This window comes from Arvicola amphibius, chromosome 5 (assembly GCF_903992535.2).
Source record: "Arvicola amphibius chromosome 5, mArvAmp1.2, whole genome shotgun sequence".
Lineage (NCBI taxonomy): Eukaryota > Metazoa > Chordata > Mammalia > Rodentia > Cricetidae > Arvicola > Arvicola amphibius.
In genome coordinates, this window is record NC_052051.1 from 28,568,378 (window position 1) to 28,586,636 (window position 18,259).

Here is an 18,259-nt window from a genome sequence, read left to right on the forward strand (position 1 = left end):
GGGAATGACTGACGTTTCTTATCAGTGACAAAAGCCATTCATGTCACTAGGAGAGCCAGCACCTCCCCTAACAGCCTCTTAAAACCTTGTCATCCATCATTGCCTCACTGCCAGCTTCTGCTGACCCTGTCCATGGACATGGGTGGGAGTTGGGGAGGGGTCTGAGGAAGGCGGTTGTACGTTTATGTCTTAAAATGTTTATCTTGCAGGAATGAAGTGGCAGTGTTAGATAAAACTTTGTTTATGTAACATAAGCCCGAGAGGCAGACAGCTGACTCGGCTGGGAATGTTGGCCAGCCTCAGTTATCCTCAGGGCACCGCCGTCTTGACGGAGGACACTGGAAACTCTCTTAACCAAACTTCAGGTTTTTCCTTTGAGAGGAAACCAATGGAAAGATTCTTCTAGATCCAAATGTGTGCTAGGCCAGTCTTCAAGGAGTGCTACATACGAAAGTCACAGGTCATGAATCAAGTGACTGCAGACACGATAGAATTAACCTTCAGTGGGTTTCAGATGGGCACACTTAATTCTCAAGCAGAGAACCTAGGAGGGATGGATTGGCACGACGGGCATTAAGAGCATTGTTTCTTTGCTTTTTCTCTCTGTTCCAGCATCTCTTGGAATCTCTTGGAAGACTCCAGCATTGGCTTGCCCATATAGGTGTGTCCCCCAGCCTCTGTGTATAACAGTGGAAACACAAGGCAGTCAAGTACTGGAAGAAAAGACTCCAGGTTACAAACATTTTCTAGACGGTGGCAGAAGTTAGATAGTCTTTTTCTTCCCAGACATGGTCTGTTTGCAGTTACAAACTCTGCTTCCAGCACCATCTCCATCAGTCTCCCCACTGCCTTACAAAATATCATAGAGGATTATTTCCTCTCTTTTCAGAGAGGTTAAGTATTTTCTGGAAGAATCTCCTAGCTATGCCATGGTAAAGCCTGTTTTTGAGATCTCTGAGACTTCAGTAGACTAGGAGTGACAGTCTCAAATTCCCATTGGCACCAAACAATGACACATGAGTGACATGGGGCAACAGAATGGGGCACTGGCAGTGTGGGAATCTTAGCTAATGGGTAACTGCTCTCTTTCTAAAGGAAGGACTGCTTTTCTGCTCTGACTGTAGCTTTGTGTTGATGATCTGGCCTCATTTTGCCAGATCTTTCCATTTTATAAAAATTCTTGTTTGATGAGAATTTTTTTTGGCAATACTTTGAAAAGTATTCATGGTAAACAAATCATTTTTTTTTCAGGGGTAATACATCTCAGGGGATGTATTATATTTGTTTTTCCATCATGTGTCTTTGTAGAAGGGAGGGCTGGGCTAACGTGATGATGAGGGAGGGGCAGCTGTCAGTGTCCTGTGCCCTGTGTTCTCAGTTCTGTAGGGTCGGAGACAGGCTCCCATCATTTTTTCCTAAAGGGAGAACACGGTGACAGTGAATGCCATTACCCTGGAAGGCTGACGCTTGGCGGCCCACTTGCCCCTTCCTCCAGCCCAGCTCCCACAAGGGTTTGCCACAGGGCACTCACTCTGTCAGCTCATTTTGGAAGTTCACGGCCAAGTTCAGGCTTTCCTTAGAGAGGGATGCAGTTTCTATCTAATCTCTGCTGTCCTCAGCCCGTCTGTGTTCCGTCACATTTTCCCCCTGTAAAGATGGAACGACAGTTGAAGCTTTAATCTTATCTGCAGCTGTCATCTTTGAGTAGTTAAACCAGTGTCTTCATTGTTCAGGAGGTCCCAAATGGTGACCGAGGCCTCCCCAAGCCCCGCTCATCATTCCCAGTGACTTCATCCTTCTGCTTCCCTATAGACGAGAGAGACCTCCTTACAGCTTTCCTTACTGAGAAACTCTGCCTTCCCCTCATACAAGACATCTCTGGTGTCCCCTAGATGTGCCTAAGAGGCCTCACACAGAGTTGTGCTCAAGGGCACTGTTTCTTCCACAAGGATTGATAAAGCCCCAGCAGACACCAGACAAAACCAAATAGTACACACATCTGTCCTTCATGCCATCCTATTGGTAATGCCTGCCTGTGCTGCCCTGCTTTGAGCCTGGTCTACAAGGAGGATGAGGAAGGGCATCCGTTAGGCCTGTAAAAGTTCTCTTATGACCATTCCTAGATCTGTCTGGGAGCGTCTCCTGTCTAAGAAACAAAGCAAAAACAAACAAATAAGACCAAGGCAGCCTGGCCAATAGTTGAAGGCAGTGCTTAGAAGACCCCAGACAGGACTCATCCCACTTGTGCAAACACTTAGAGGGAACAAAGGAAGGATTCACACCCCATCTTACTTGACAAGACTGAGCATACAGAGGTTATCCAACTTCTGCTAAAGTAGCTCTTGAAAAGATACGGGCAGCTGAAGGGATTTATGGTTCACATACTCTGTCTGCTATGCAAGGAAATTTATCTCAAGCTACTGAAACTGACATCCTTGCAACACAAAAGCCCTGCTCCCCAGCTAAATTCCTGTGAGCTGTTATTCTTCCTTTCACCGGGGCCCCCCCTCCATCAGGCCTCCTGACAGACGAGTCAATGCTGTTGAGTTCTGTCGTTGGGCCCTTCATACCTAGCTCTTCAGGTCTGGTCACCTTCCAGAGTGTCTGTGTCTCTACTCTTGGCTCATTGCCAGGGCTCTGAAATCTAGAGTTCCCGACCTTCCCAACCGGTCCATGGTGGCAACCTTCATGCTGTCCCCTCCAGAAGACAGCACTTGGTGTCATCTCCAAATGATTTTAGTTTTTTAGGAAACACAACCAGACAACCCCATTCTCTTGCAGACGCATTTTCTTCCTCTGCCGTAGCCTCCTCTGGTGGGAGAAAATGTGGAGCTAGTGTGTTAGGGGGAATCGAGAGAGGGAAACGTCAGCTGAAATAGAGGAACCAATAGTTCCACACCATAGCTCTGCGCTGTACTCAACCAGTGATACTGATGATCCGTGATAACTGAACGACCAGCATAGACTGAAGATGCGAAATTGGAAGATTCTGCAGCTTGGAATCTTCTATTACTGTAAGCACTAAAGAATATTCTGGCTCTAGGAAAAAACTCCTCTGTCAAGTCAAAGTTTTTCTGTCATTGCCAGCATAACGTGACCAAAAGAGACCAAATCCTTCTATCATGGGGTGATACACTAAAGGACATGGAATACCTGGTTGGGCTGGGCAGCAGGGTTTTCCCTATGCCAGGGCCCTTGTCTGGGCTTAAAGGATATATAGACATGGCATCTTGAGGTCTCAGGTTCCTAGTTTCCATATATTGATGGGGTGACATCCAGGGACTTACTTGTGCATACTTGGAAGGCACTCTACTGCTGAGTTATAACACTAGTGCAGGTTCCTTGCCTGAGGGAAGAAGGTTCACACACAGGAGGTCATTTTAGGGCCCCTGGCACTGGCTAATATCCAGGGATAGAGGGGACTGCTACTGCCCAGCCACTTAGATAACTTTCAGTGTTGCCCAAGTTACTCAGACCCAGAGAATGTTATTTCTAACTGTGGCTTTTCCTGTGCATAGTCATTTCTTTCCTGTCTGTTTCTCCATAAGCCAGAAGACTGTTTTCAAATGTTGCATTCAGAAACTAAGGTCTCTAGGTGACTTGAGTTTCCTTTTTGCTTAGAGCTGTAGTTTGGATCTGGAGTGTCTCCTAAGGCACATGTGCAACAGGCTTAGCCCTCAAGCTGTGACTCTATGGGGAGTTGGTGAAACCATTAGGAGGAGGGGCCTGGAGAGAGGAGGTTACATCATCGAGAGCAGGTCTTGGAAGAGGAGATCAGGACCCTGGTTTCTTCTTTGCCGTTCTCTTTGTTTTCTGGACATCATGAGGTGAGAAGCCTTTTTATATCACCATCTTTCACTCCTACCCTGGTATTCTGTCTTTCTCAAAAGTAACAGAGTCAAGTGACCAAAGTTGAAACCTCTGGAACCATGAATTAAAGCGCGAGTTTGCCCACACTTGTGTGGCAAGTGCTTCAGGCCCTGAGCCATCTCCCCAGCCACTGCCTCAGATGTGAACGACAGCACAGGAGCACTGCAGTGGGCGGAGACTTCACAACCCGTTTAATTACATCTCTCGTAACACATACGTAGGTGTCATCTTCCACGTTAAGCCTTTACACACACTGCTGATTGTTCATTATTTCCAGATGTGTGGTTTTTCTTTTCTAGGAATAGTTTTTTTTTTTAATTTCTGATTCTTCATTTTTCCTTCCATTTCATCATGTTTCCTTTTCTAAAACATCAGGTACGCACGCATATTAGCTGCAAGCAAGTCATTTTGTAACTTTTTTGTAAACTATAGAGACTAAAACAAAAATAAGTATTTTTTGTCCCCATGTGGTCCTTATAGCGCAGAATGAAGCTGAGTTTTTTTTTTTTTTCTATGACTCACGCTCTCAGACTTTGTTGCCAGTCACTTTAAATCTGGTGTAAATGTGCCCTGGAAATTTATGGACTCTCCTAAGGGGCTTCATGTTCAGTTTGTCTTCCAAGAAGATACAAGGCAGGAATCTGGATTCGCTGGTGTCATATCTTATCCTCAGTGGTACAGCCACACAACTCTGTGCGCGCACCAGTCAGTGTTCTTACTTTGAAGAGAGCCTATTATCAATCTTCTGTTTTGAGATTGCTGCTGATGTGCTGTTTTTGAGGACTACATGCACAGGCACATAAAAACCAATCTCTCATTTTCCTAAAAAGCTTTATCATCCTGCCACTCACACCCAACTTCGCATCTCTCTATAATCGCATCCTCTCTGTGTGATATGAAGGTCAAGGCTCATTTCTTTTCTACAGAGATGATTGGTCAATTGACCAAATATCTTCCTGAGTAGACCCTCACTTGCGCTCTGCCTTTCAGGAGGAGTTCCCTTTGCTGTGAATCAGGCGGTGGTCTTGTCTATATCTGTGCTGTTTTAAGGGCACATATACGGTATCTGTAAGGAACTCTTACAGAAGGGGACAGGCAAATATAAATGGACTAGTGGATTTTTTATTTTTTTTTAAAAAAAAAAACTCAGGCCCATCCTCATCCTATGCTCACAATTGCTGATTTGCCATGTATATACTGAGTGCCTGCTGCTTAGCATTTGGATAAAGACGTATTTATAGAATGTGTTCCACTGACCACATAAGTAGTTCCCCATTTGGGTGAGTATTTAGGTCATTTCCATTTTCTTCTATGCTGTGCAATCTCATTCACTATTCATGTAAGTCTAACTTTACGTGTTTCTAGATTACAGAAATATTTTTGTTTTTTGTTTTTTGCTTGTTTTTCAAGACAGGATTTTTCTGTGTAGCTTTGGAGGCTGTGCTGTTACTAGCTCTATAGACCAGGCTGACCTTGAACTCACAGAGATCCGACTGCTTCTGCCTCCTGAATGCTGGGATTAAAGGCTGTACCCCCACCACCTGGCTGATTGCAGAAATCTTACAGTTTCGGTCCATTTATTTCATATAGAGCATTAACTGTGTGTGTTTACTTTTCTGGTTAATGGTTCATAGCTAAGCAGAGAGGCAAAAGTGTAAGGAATTTGAAAGTTTAGGGCCTGGGTCAAACAGAAGTTATGGGAAGACTACATTAGGATCAAGAATGGATTTGAAAGTCAACAGTACATAGATGGCATGGGACTGACAGACTGATAGGTGATGTTTATGTTAGAAATTAGGAGACGTCTAATATAGACTCTAATAGGTATGAAACCAAATGATCAAAGAATTTCTAAAAGCAAAGGGACAAAGAGTCACCAATGCCTGACATGTTCTCTGGAAAAAGTAGGGTGCAGAAGGTCCAAGAAAACAAGAAAGATGAAAGAAAGTCAAAGAAGCTTGAATGGCAATCAGCTTTTCCTTTTAACAAAGGATTTAGGAAAGTTTGGGGCAGTGCAGCCCACACCCCACTGTGACCACTGCAATGGGCAAGACACGGGCTCACCATTGCAATGTGACATTTAGTGATTTAGCAGGAGCACTTCACTTTGATCACAAGACTTTAAGTTGCTACAAACCAGGCTCCTGGAAGGATCTTGAAACAGAATCTTACAGCTCTGAGAACTGTGTTCTCACTGTGTAATAGGAGGGAAGATGCCTTCTTCCTTTTCAGGTTGTAATGTTAGTCTCCAAGGACCTGGGCAGCATGCAGTCTTCTGAATGGTGGCAAATGGAGCCAGCTTCAACAATCACAAGTGTCCTGTAGGTGTGGTGGGTTCTGGCTTCTGTGATATTGAAATCCGTCTCATTGTTTTGCATGCTCAGACAAAACAGGTCTCGATGCAGCACTCTCGGAAGGCAGTCTTCAGAGACCACTGACACATACTGTGAGGAAGATGGACTGAGCTGAAGTCTTGACTCCATCCTCCAGAGTTGGTTGGGGACAGTCCTTCCTTACCCGAAGAAAGGTCTCTTTAGCAGATAAACAAAGCCAGATAAATGCCTCATACACTGAAAAGGAAATTTCTGCTTTATAATAAAGGAGATCCAAAGTCCATCAGTGGTTCTGTTTAACTAGATGGTTATATATGACAAACAATTGTTTTTTTGGAGGGATCGAGCATTACTTTGTTTAAATATGGGTTTGCTTGATTTTATATGAAAAACATGATTAAATGTCAGTTGGACAACAAATATTTACATTACTCCCTGAGGTTAGAAAAGATAGAAGAAAAAAACTGCTATGTTAAAAGAAGGGTTCAAAGGCTGAAATATAGCTCAGTGGCTAGATACTTTCCTAGCATGTACAAGGCCCTAGGTTCGATTCCTCGCACAGGAAAGAAAAAAAAAAGGATAGAGCTTGTAAAATAATCATTTGTCTATGAGTCTGCAAGACAACTAATTATTAGAGATAGCTAATCAAATTGAACAAACTGACACATTTCAGCTTCGTTAAAGATGGCACAGGAAGCCACACTGCCGATGAGGAAAGGGACTTTTGGCAGATCCCCTTCACTAGGGCGGTCAGAAGCTGGCATCAGCAGTCCTGACCCGCCTAATGCAACTTCGCGGAATTCCTACTAGTCGAGCACATCTAAAGTACAGTCTCCTGTTTCAAAGAGAGTCCAGCTTCCTGGGAGTGGTGTATTGAAAAACATCTGGACAGAAGGGCTCGTGGGTACAGCACAAAGACTTGAAGCCATGTGTACAGGCACGGCCGGCCTCCTCCTCATAGCAATTCCCGTTATCCGGTGTCCCCACAGCTGTCTTCAGGGTGCTTGTGAATCTGTCTCTAAACTGGATGTATTACTAGGCAGCACTTACAATAAAACTGCTCAGCTTTGACATGGAAGGCATGCAGGGAGGGAGCGGCTGGCTTAGCTGATACGTCTTAAGATCATGGCTTCCCTGCTTGTTGCAATCCCTTTCCTGAGACCTGGGAATGAGCCGAGGGAGGGAAACGTGAAGGGCTCACGATACCCTGCAAGGTTCTTCAGTCGTTTGGGAATGCAATTTGCTTTTATGAAAGACATCAGTCATTCTTTCCGTGTGCATCTGTTTGATGGACTCCCGCTTGATCCTCATAATGGGTAAGGGGTGCGCTGTGGTCTGTGTTGTGTCCCCCAAGAATCACGTGTTGAAATTCTGTCCCCAAGATGGTGGTGTTCCCAAGCCGGGCTTTGTGGAGATGCTTAGGTCCTGAAGGCAGAGTTCCTATGACTACAGTTAGTGACCAGGCAGAAACGATGTGATGTGTGAGCCAGGACTGACCTTTCTGCCTCCAACCTTGCCAGCACTGTGACCTTGAACTTCCAGATTTGAGCAGCATCGGCAGTATATTTCTGTGGTTTAACAGTTGTTCCGTTTATGACTGCTTGCTGCGGCCCAGAAGGGTCCATACCGGGTTTCAGTTACTTCATCCCAATGTTATAGGAGCAAATGGCTCAGGATGGGTAGACACCCACCCACACAGCCTGAAAGAACAGACTGGGTCCAGGACTGCTAGCAACTAGACACTGCCAGCCACAAGATGCACTTCAAAGCTAAGTCTGAAGAGCTGTTGGACTGCGCTGCCGCTCCTCTCTAGACTTTCCACTCTGGGACGATCCCAGCGGGGTATGAGGAGGGAGTGCACGAAAGGCCGCAGAGACTCCGTTGGAAACTTCGTGAAATGCACGTTAGAGCCTTCCCCTAATTACTGAGGGTGTCTTAGGAAAAACTTCTGGCTCAACTCAGGCAAAAATAGATTCAATTGTCTAGAGCTGAGATAACATCTGTGTTAGGCTTTGTCCAAAACACTTCCCCGCCCGTAAAACTCTCTGGCTCAGTGAATGGGATGTGTTGAGAGGGATGTTTAAAAAGCATGGAACAGTCAGCCCCTTGCCCGATGCGTGTGCACGGGGTTGAGGGGCAGCTGGAGAGTTTCAGGCACTTGATTGCAGGGCATGTATCTTCTCATAAAATTGTCTTCGTACCTTTCCGGACTCGACTGGCCGAGCAGCCTCTTTGCATTTGTGGAGTGCGAGCTACCAGAAGCCCTTGTCTGTCTCATCTCTGGACTCACATTTCTTTCTTCTGCTGCTCCTCTTCATGCCTCTACTGTTGGAGGTCCTTGTTCTTGATGCTAGGGACAGAGTTAAGCACACACGAGCACCTCCCTGTCTGTGTATCTACTGCATAGAGCTACCATCTTTCCAGAGTGGGACATGATGGTGCAAGTGGGGAAAAAACGGTCAAAAAACTGGGACTTATCAATAACGTTGAGAGCTTATGGCTTGGAATTATTCTTTAAAATTATAGCATAATTAAAAAATAAATTATTTTATTTTTAACTAAAATATAGTTATATCACATTCCCCCTCTCCCTTAAATTCTTCCTATGATTTTCCCCCACCCCACTCACTCTTGAAGTCATGGCCTTTTTTCCTTTTATTATTATGGTTACATATATTTGTAACCTGCTATATCCATTTAGTGTTACCAGTATCTATGTTTTAGAGCTGACCACTTAGTATTATGTAAACAATTAGGAGACTCATTCCTGGAGAATACTAACTCTCCCTCTCTCAACAGCCATTTTTGTCCATAGCTCTTCATCTAGGAATGGGGTCCCATGAGATATTTCCCCCATCTGTTTCTAGGAATGGGGACCCGTGAGATATTTCCCCCATCTGTTTCTAGGAATGGGGACCCGTGAGATATTTCCCCCATCTGTTTTGTTATGTCACCTAGTGTTGTCATGTTCAGGCCTTATTTACATAGCCATATTGTTGAGATTTCACTGGTGCAGTGCCTCCTATACTATTTTAAAAAGCTTATTTCTAACATCCTGTGAAGAAGCAACAAAGGCTTTGCAGTTCAAAGAGTGTGTGCCTTAGGTCCTCGGAAGCTTCCCCCAACCCTAGTGCTGAACCCATTCTCTCACGGACCCGACATCCTTACGTGACAGAACTGTCATCACATGGCTGTGAAGCCCAGGGCTGTAAGCAATCTGCTGCAATTAAGATTTGGTCATTTTAGATGTCATAACATCTTGGTTTTTGTACCTTAGGGCATCAAGACAATAAGGTGTCAGGACAATCAAAGCAGTATTTCCTCATGAAAACACCTAAAAAAAGGTGTTCATCCACCCCACTCCTGTGTAGACAGAGCCTCTGTCCCCACTTCTTGGGTTATAGGATGGTTCTTCTTTCAGCTTTGTCAAACTAGTCAACACTCAGTTACTCAATAAACTATCCCAAGGACATCCAGAAATAGTCAAAGCAACAGGAATACTTGGGTAACACCACAGGGCTTTGACTTCTAACCTCTGCACACTTTTCTAGATGGATTTCCGTCTTATTCACATGCGATTCATTTTTAAGAGAATCTTCCTGTAGCTTGTGAGGTTTTATAGTGAAGAACAGTGAGATGTTTTTGTATATGTCCGTTTCACCTCCTGGAGACCCCAGGTCCAAGGGCCTGTGATACCACAGGAGGGCTCAAGCTGTTCAGGAAGTTCTTATGCTGTAAATATGACTGACCTTCCCTGAGTTCTCATATTCACATTCCACAAAGCTTCTGCCTGAAGGATTATTGTGGGATCAGAATATCCTGGTCTCAACTAGCATCAGACCTCAGCTTAGTGGTTTTAGGGAGGGTTCTTTCACCATGGCCTGACCACAGCATGTCACATGAAGGGTCCCACACAACACGCAGGACCTGCCCTTTAAGTTAGTACTTTCTTCCAATACTACGACTGGACATGTTAGTATAGTGTATCCCACGGCACAGGCTCATGTTGCTCACTGGTTCCATGAAGAAATCTAACTAAATTCCAATATGTATGGCTTCAACTTCCAGCAAGGCCATTCTATGTGGACTTGAGGATGAGCTTTTGGCTGGTAGTTCCCACTGAGATTAATTCACGAGCAGCAGGACCTGGGCATATTGTAGGTTCAGTTTCTGACGTCATTCAGGAGATCAGGAATCTGCAATGCTGTGCCGGAAACAGGCGAAGTATTGTTATAGCAATACAAACCAAAACACTCCTTCAACTCTCAAAGCATTGTCTCTGTTTCTGTTTTTCTCTTTTTGTCTCTGGCTCCTTTTCTGCCCTCCTTCTCCCCCAACACCATACAACTTATGCTTTTGTTGTTTTGTTTGCTGAGACAGTCTTCCTAAGTAAAGCAGGCTGGCCTGAAACTATGTATCCCAGTCTGGCTTCAAATTTTCAACACTTTTACCTCTGTATCTTGGGTACTTGGACTTCAGGGATGCCCCACAGTATCTGACTTTAGACTTGTATTTTCTTATATTTTAAAGTGTGTGTGTGTGTGTGTGTGTGTGTGTGTGTATGAGAGAGAGAGAGACGGAAAGACAGAGAGACAGAGAGACACACACAGAGAGGGAGAGAGAGAGAGCGAGAGAGAGCGAGAGAGAGCGAGCGAGAGAGAGAGAGAGAGAGAGAGAGAGAGAGAGAGAGAGAGAGAGAGAGAGAGAATGCATGGAGTAGAGGTCCTAGAATCACTTGTGGGAGTTTCTCCTTCCACTTATGAGTCCCAATATTTAACTCAGGTCATTAGATCCACTTGGCTGTATGTTGGGGCAGCTGGCCCAATCCCTGCGTTCAGGGGCGTGGCTGCTCCAGCGGGGTAGCATTCCCCTTAAATAGGATTGGGGAGCCGGAAGGCGGCCCGTTCGTTTGCGCTGCCCCGCGCTCACCTTCGGCTCCGCTGGACCCTTGGTTCTGTAAGTTCCCTTATCTCCCCTTGTATTAAAATTAAATAATTATAAAAGGACTATTTTTGGTTTTTTCCAATCTTCACCACATCAGCTGTAAGTGCCTCTACTCACTGAACCATCTTGCCCACTTCAAACACATTTTAAAAGTCAACTGGATATAGCTCTTTTGTGGGAAGAAGAATAAGACTTATTTCTAGAACATTAAACCTGAAAGGGCATCCAAATCCCTCGTGAGCACTCAGATGGTGGTTCTTGATCAGGCTGGGTTAGGGGTAGCCCTATAATCGAGCTTCTGAAATGTTCCTGAGGGATACTACACTTTCTATCCTATCAGAACCAACTAACATGCACCAGCATGAAGCCTCATAGCATGACATCTTCCCTCCCCAAGATACCAAAGGACTTGTTAGAGAGGAACTTAGAGACATGGACTTGACCTTGAGAGACTCAAACTCCACTTCTGAGTTTCCAGCTGGAACCAATAGAAACTTGTTTTTCTATGCAGGATCAAAGTAGCCCTCTGCAGAGCCAGCACCTGAAGCACGTAAGGCGCAAGTCTCTCTTAGTTGAGCACAAGGGAGAGGGCTGTGATACAGAAGCAAGGGAGACGGGTCGTAGGTCTGCTCCTCAATTACGGGTTTTATGTTTCTGGAAATAACTGGCCAACATCCTTTGTAAGCAGGGTGGAATATCAAGAGACCCGTGACCTGCCTCAGTTATCACCTCTGTCATGCCAAGCCGCAGTAAAACAATTTCTTAGCTTTCCAAGTTTGGAAACTGCCAGAAATGCCATTTGGATTCATGTTTATTTGGGAGTTGGCTAAAACTGGCTACGGTTTTAAATGCCTTAGGATAAACATCATAGCCTTGACATTCAGATACACACTCCCTAACTTAGATTCAAAAAGGCCATTTCAAGGACATGGAAAAAAAATTCGTTTAAGACTTAATCCTCAAATAGATTTAGACATGGCATTTTTACTTCTCTTCCATATTCAATGTCAATCAAACTAAATGTCTACATTTTGTTGGAATTACATTCCAACTTATTGTATTCTTCAGTTACATAATTCAATTAGCATTTTTGTGGGAATTCTAGCGTTGTGCATTGATTAAAGAACAGACTATTTAAAGTGATGCTGTGATACTCTGTGAGAAGTGTCAGAAATTCAATGTTTCAAAACACATTTTGGTGCTAAAATTGATTGCATTTATCTGTAATCTTTCCCCTTACAGAGTATGTTTCAGTGCAAGCATAAATGAGCCTTATTCTCTACTGCGGCTTGATTCTCAAGGTTGTACAGTCTATTAGCATATACTTAAAATAGAGGTTTAGAACGGATGTAAAATCTGGAAACAACAGCAACAGCAAACATTGTCCTATTTACCAGCCCTGGAATGTATCTGACTCTTGCACTGTTAACTGTGATTTCAAGGAGAGAAATTTCCTGGGCAGATTCTGGCTGTGTTTCTGTATGGGCTTCTTCTTTTGTATGGTTGTAAAGAGAGGGACCCACACTGGGGAGAGGCTGTGGCCCTCCAAATTCTTTGTTTTGTTTTGTTTTTCAAGACAGGATTTCTCTGTGTAACAGCCCTAGCTGTCCTGGAACTAGCTCTTGTAGGTCAGGCTGGTCTCAAACTCACAGAGATCCACCTACCTCTGCCTCCCAAGTGCTGGGATCAAAAGGTGTGCACCACCACCACCAGGAGAGCTGAGCAATGGGTTAGAAGTGAAGGTCTGAGTGGCTCTGACTAACATTTCCCACAAAGAAGATCATGGAGGCTTTTGGAAAAGTTTTCCTCACTGTTATGGAGTAATATAAGATGCTGGATGTTGAATGCACAGATTCTGTTGCAGGAACTGCGGCAGTCAGCTTATAGCTACAAGGGGACAAATGGAGTCTATGGAAGAGGGTTCAGAACAGAGAGAGGAGAGCCTACATCCTGGATAGCTAAGGTTGCTCAACTATTAGGTCCTGACATCTTCTTACTGGTTGCAATAAAAGGCCTTTGTGTCTGTGGGGAAAGCCTTCCTTGCCTGTTGTGAAGACATCTCAGCTGAAACAAATCAAACTGGAAAATTGGGAATTTCCTGGAACCAATGCCTCGTTAGCTTTGGTTCATTTGCACAGCACATCCTTGAAACAAGCCCTCCATTGAATCATTGTTTAAAAGATCCACTGTGTTAGAACAGCTCTAATTAATATGACCAAAGTTTATATAAAATCACAGAGACCAGGGCAGTATGCACAGGGCCAGCATGGGTCTGTTCCAGATCCTTAGACTCTATCTTATGACTTCCAGTTTGGTGTTTTAATGGGATTCCTAAGTGTGAGAACAAGTGGGTCTCTGATTCCTGTGCCTTCTCTTGGACTCTTTTTCTTCTGTGTGTTTGCCTTGGCAGCTCCAATGAGATAGTTCTTATTTTGTCTTATTGTGTTTTATTTTGTTATAGTTTATTACCCTTTAGAAGCCTGTTCTTTTCTAATGGGAGGCAGAAAGGGAGTGGATCCCAGTGGAAGGCCCAGTGGAAAGGAACTTGGAGAAGTAGAGCGAGGATAAACTGTAATCAGGATATATTAAAAAACAGCTCTCACCCATGAGTCTGTCTAGATTGAAAGATACGTGCTTACCCATTTTTTTCCCCAAACGGGCCACATATCATGTGCTTAACTGATTATCTAGTTCTGGCGATCTCTCTTCCAACTTACCTCATGTTTCTCCAAAGTGTCTTTTAGAAGTATCAGAGGACCAACGCAGTAAAGTCACATCTTGGTATATTTTCGATTCGTTTGCTTGGATGGTCTGTGATGATTGAGACCAAGTGTTTTTCAAGCTCTGTTAAAATTTGTGACACAATCGTGCTTGTTACTCAGCCAGAAAACTTGCCTAGTCTTAGCCTGGGGGATGGCGCACTCTCAGAACTGGACACATGTCCCAAGCCATTCTTTTGATCTCTGTGCCCATCCTTTGCCTTTTTACACGGAACATGATCTCATTAACCTCCAGATATTTTCCCATGCCTTGCTCCCATCATAACAACCCACTTTTATGTCAGTGTAGAGGAACCATCCCCACAGAGAGAAGAAGAAGTTCCTTATCCTTATTAGGGTTGGTTCACTAATTGTGATTTCACATCATTGATAAATGCTCAGGGGGTACTGGTATACAGGTTGTAGCCTCCCAATTTAAGGTTTTTTTCAGAGTAAAGATGGGAACCAGCTCATGAGGAATAAGGAGGGCCTCTTTATTCTTGAAAGTGGAGACCTAAATCCCTAAGAATTACTGTCTATCTCAGCCTCTCCACTCAGAGAAAGGAATCTTGACTATTGAAGACATTCTGGCACCAAATTCGTCAACACTATCATCTTATTAAGTTTAATCAAAGTGAGTGAGCATTCACAGTTTGCCAAGACCAAAATGAAGCTAGTCAAAATTTAGAGTGTGCAACTTAACAAGGGCATCAAGGGTTTGGTAACCAACAGCCACACGAATGTGGAACCTAGAAAGAGCCTTCTCCACACTTCCGTTGAAAGTAGGCTGATATGATGGGAGCAGGCCATGGGAAAAACATCTGGCGGTAAATGAGATCCATCTTTCATGCCCTGTGTAAACAGACAGAAGAAAGGCACAGTGAGCAAATGGAATAGCGTGGCACATGCATCAATAATGTGCCAGCCCCCAGGCTAAAAATCATTGCCCTAAATTGGATCACACGCTTGTTCTTGAACCGGTGCCTGCAAGGGGAATCACCACGAGAGTCGGGGATGGAAAAGTTGTCCCCAAGGGCTCAGTTAGGTCCTCATTTCTCTCAGTAGTGATCTCAACAGACAAGAGTAAACACAGTGACGGCACGGCCATGGAATGCCATCTCCGGTGTGTGGATCCAAATCTGTGCCATACGGGCAAGACTCTCTTTTTGTCTTCTAAAATAATATTCACAACTATACAGTCAGGAAGATCAGTGTGTTATTTATGGTTCTGCATTATCCTTCCCTTGGCCACACACTCACATTGCCCCAGTCCTCAATCTCTTGACATTCCCAGCATGAGCAATTTCTCAGAACACAAACAAGCCTACAAATGTACTTCTCATGCATTAAAGAGACACGAGACACAGAAGTCAACACTACTAGAATCTAGTTAAACCATGAAGGACACAAGAGAACCATGAATTCACATAAACATGAAGACAACAGGTCAGAACAAATGGGAAATAACCACATCGTGGTTTGAATATGAACTGGCTCCTATGTCTGAACCAGTGGGAAACAGTTCGTATGTGTTTGAGGAGCTAGATCAAGAATAGAATAGATTTAATTCATAAAAGAAGTAAGCCAAGGTGGACTTTTTCTCAGCCACCACTGACACCCAGCTGCGATGTTGCTTCTGTCATCCGGTGCCAGCTGTCTAGACCATGAAGAATGGTACTGAGGAAACCAGAGACAAGGTCTGGGTAGCCGAAAAGCAACTGGAGGATGACTTAGGAGTGGCTAGATTATTTTATTTTTCTCTTCTGGTAGTCCACACTTGCTGTTTCTCTCTTTATCAGCTTTTTCATAGACACTGTAGGAAAAGTCAGACATTCTCTGGGGGTGTTTTTCCTGTCTGGTTTTGCAGTGTCCTGTAGCCTTACAGCCCAGACTGCATGATGGTGTGCACAGATCTCAGAAGGCCTGGGGCTCCTTCACCACCGCAATCAGACATTTGCAGCCGGCTTCTGTTTCATAAATACTGCCTCCTACACATAGTCACTGGTCTTCAGCTCATTTGCTTAGGAAAATATGCTCAGGTATAGGATTAATGATATAGAGCATAATTTAAAGGCATCTGTGCGAAGAACTCTGAACCTCAGAAAAAATGTTTGAGTTGATCCCTAAGCTGGAAATTCGCTAGACTAGATGCTCAGTGTTTATGTTTTCACCTAAACTCAACACAGTTATTGAAACAAATGCTTTTTAAAAATATGTATACAGCTTTTGGAATAATCATACTTTGTTCTTTATTATCCATGCTGATCCCACCTCCTTTCAGAGGATGGAGCAAAATGTAGAGTAATCCCAGTTTATTCCACTTGGTGGTGGGAATTATACCACCATGTGTACACACACACACACACACACACACACACACACACACCACAGAGAGACAGAGAGACAGAGACAGAGAGACAGAGAGACTCACACCATGGATACCTATTGACACAGCCCTTCACTCTCATGTTTCCTAGGGTTACCAGAAAAATGCAGATCCAGAATAGCCACCTATATTGGACTTTGGATCCACAATGAAAATTATTTTAGTTCACATTCGTCCCATGCAGCATTTGTAATATTTTTAAGCAGCATTTGGAAGCTTGAGTATGGTAAAATATTATTCATTCTTTACTGTGAATTTAAATTTAACTGGATATCCTAGACTTTTGTAAGCTACTTGTGGTGCATTGAGAATTCACACATCATACATATGCTTGCTTACACATACTTACATGGATTCCTACACACTTACACATATGCTTGTACACATATGCGCCTCTTTACTGGCTTCTACATTGCTTACTTGTTATTATATAAGTGAATGTCAGAAACACTTAAGTAAAAAACAAATCACTGGCAAGTATTTTAAAGAAGCATATGCTTTAAATAATAAAAAAAAAAGCAAGTGTATCCCTATGTTTCAGGTGGCCACTGGTATAACTCAATGTTCTCCCTTGGAATTTCAAGAAAACTCCTTTAAGCTCAGTTGTCTGACCAGTCAGTGGGCTATAGGCCTCTGTAGGCATCTTAGGATAGTTTTCTAATATTTTAAGATACAAAGTGTGTGTGTGTGTGTGTGTGTGCACACATGTGCGTGTTCATGTGTGTGCACTTATGCTTTTAGAAATCAGTCCCAGCGTGCCTGATTTTTTCATTTTATTGGACATAGATTTTTTTCCTCACAAACATATCCTAATTATGGTTTCCCCTCCCTCTACTCCTCCCACTTCCTCCCCACCTGCTATCCCATCCAGATCCACTCCCTTTGTGTCTCTTATTAGAAAACAAAGCGGCTTCTGAGGGATAGCAATAAAATATAATGCAATATAAAAATATAAAACAAAAACACATTAGAATTGGCAAAACAAATGAACAGAGGGAAAAGAATCTAAGAGAAAGCACAAAAAAAGAGACCCATTCATTTTCCACTCATGAATTCCATAAAAGCACTAACCTGGAAGTCATAATGTACATGCAGAGAACCTGGTGCAGACCCATGAGGGCCCTGTGTATGCTGCCTCAGACTCTGTGAGTTGATATGTGTGTTGAGCATGTTGACTTAGGGCCCCTTTTCTTGGTGCCCTGTATTCTCCCTGACTTTTACACTCTTTCTGCCTCCTCTTCCACAGGATTCCCTGATCCCTGGGGAGGGGGCTTTTATAGGAGACCTCCCATTTAAGGCTAAGTGTCCCAAAATCTCTCTGCATCTATGACATAGGGTATTTGTTGCTCTCTGATGCAGGAGACAGGGTCTCTGATGATGGCTGAGGAAGATACTGATCTTATTGGTGTAGCAGATTGCCATTAGGAGTCATTTTATCACTCCCTCTTTTAATTTATTCTTCTCTCATACAATACATCCTGGTTGCTGTTTCCTCTCCTTCCACTCCTCCCAGTTTCCTATCCCCTCTCCTCCAGGTCCACTCCTCCTCTCTTTCCTGTCAGAAAAGAGCAGGCTTCCCAGGGTTATCAACCAAATATTGTCATGGAATATTTGTTTAACAGTGCAAAGATGTATTGTAGAATATTTGTTTAGCTATGTAAAAATGTCTTGCATTTGTTTAATGATGTAAAGATGTGTTGTTGTTTTACCTGACCAAAGCATCTGGTTGGTCTACTAAAAGCTGAATGGCCAATAGCGAGGGAGGCGGTATAGGCAGAACTTCAGGGCAGGGAGAGTAAGTAGGAAGAGGAATCTAGGTCCAAAAAAGAAAGAAAACGTGATGCCAGGAGACAGCCAGACTGATAGGGAGAAAGCAGGGAAGTAGGACATACAGAATGAAAGAAAGGTTAAAAAGCCCCAAGGCAAAACACAGTTGAATAGAAACAGGTTAAATTAAGTTAAAGGAG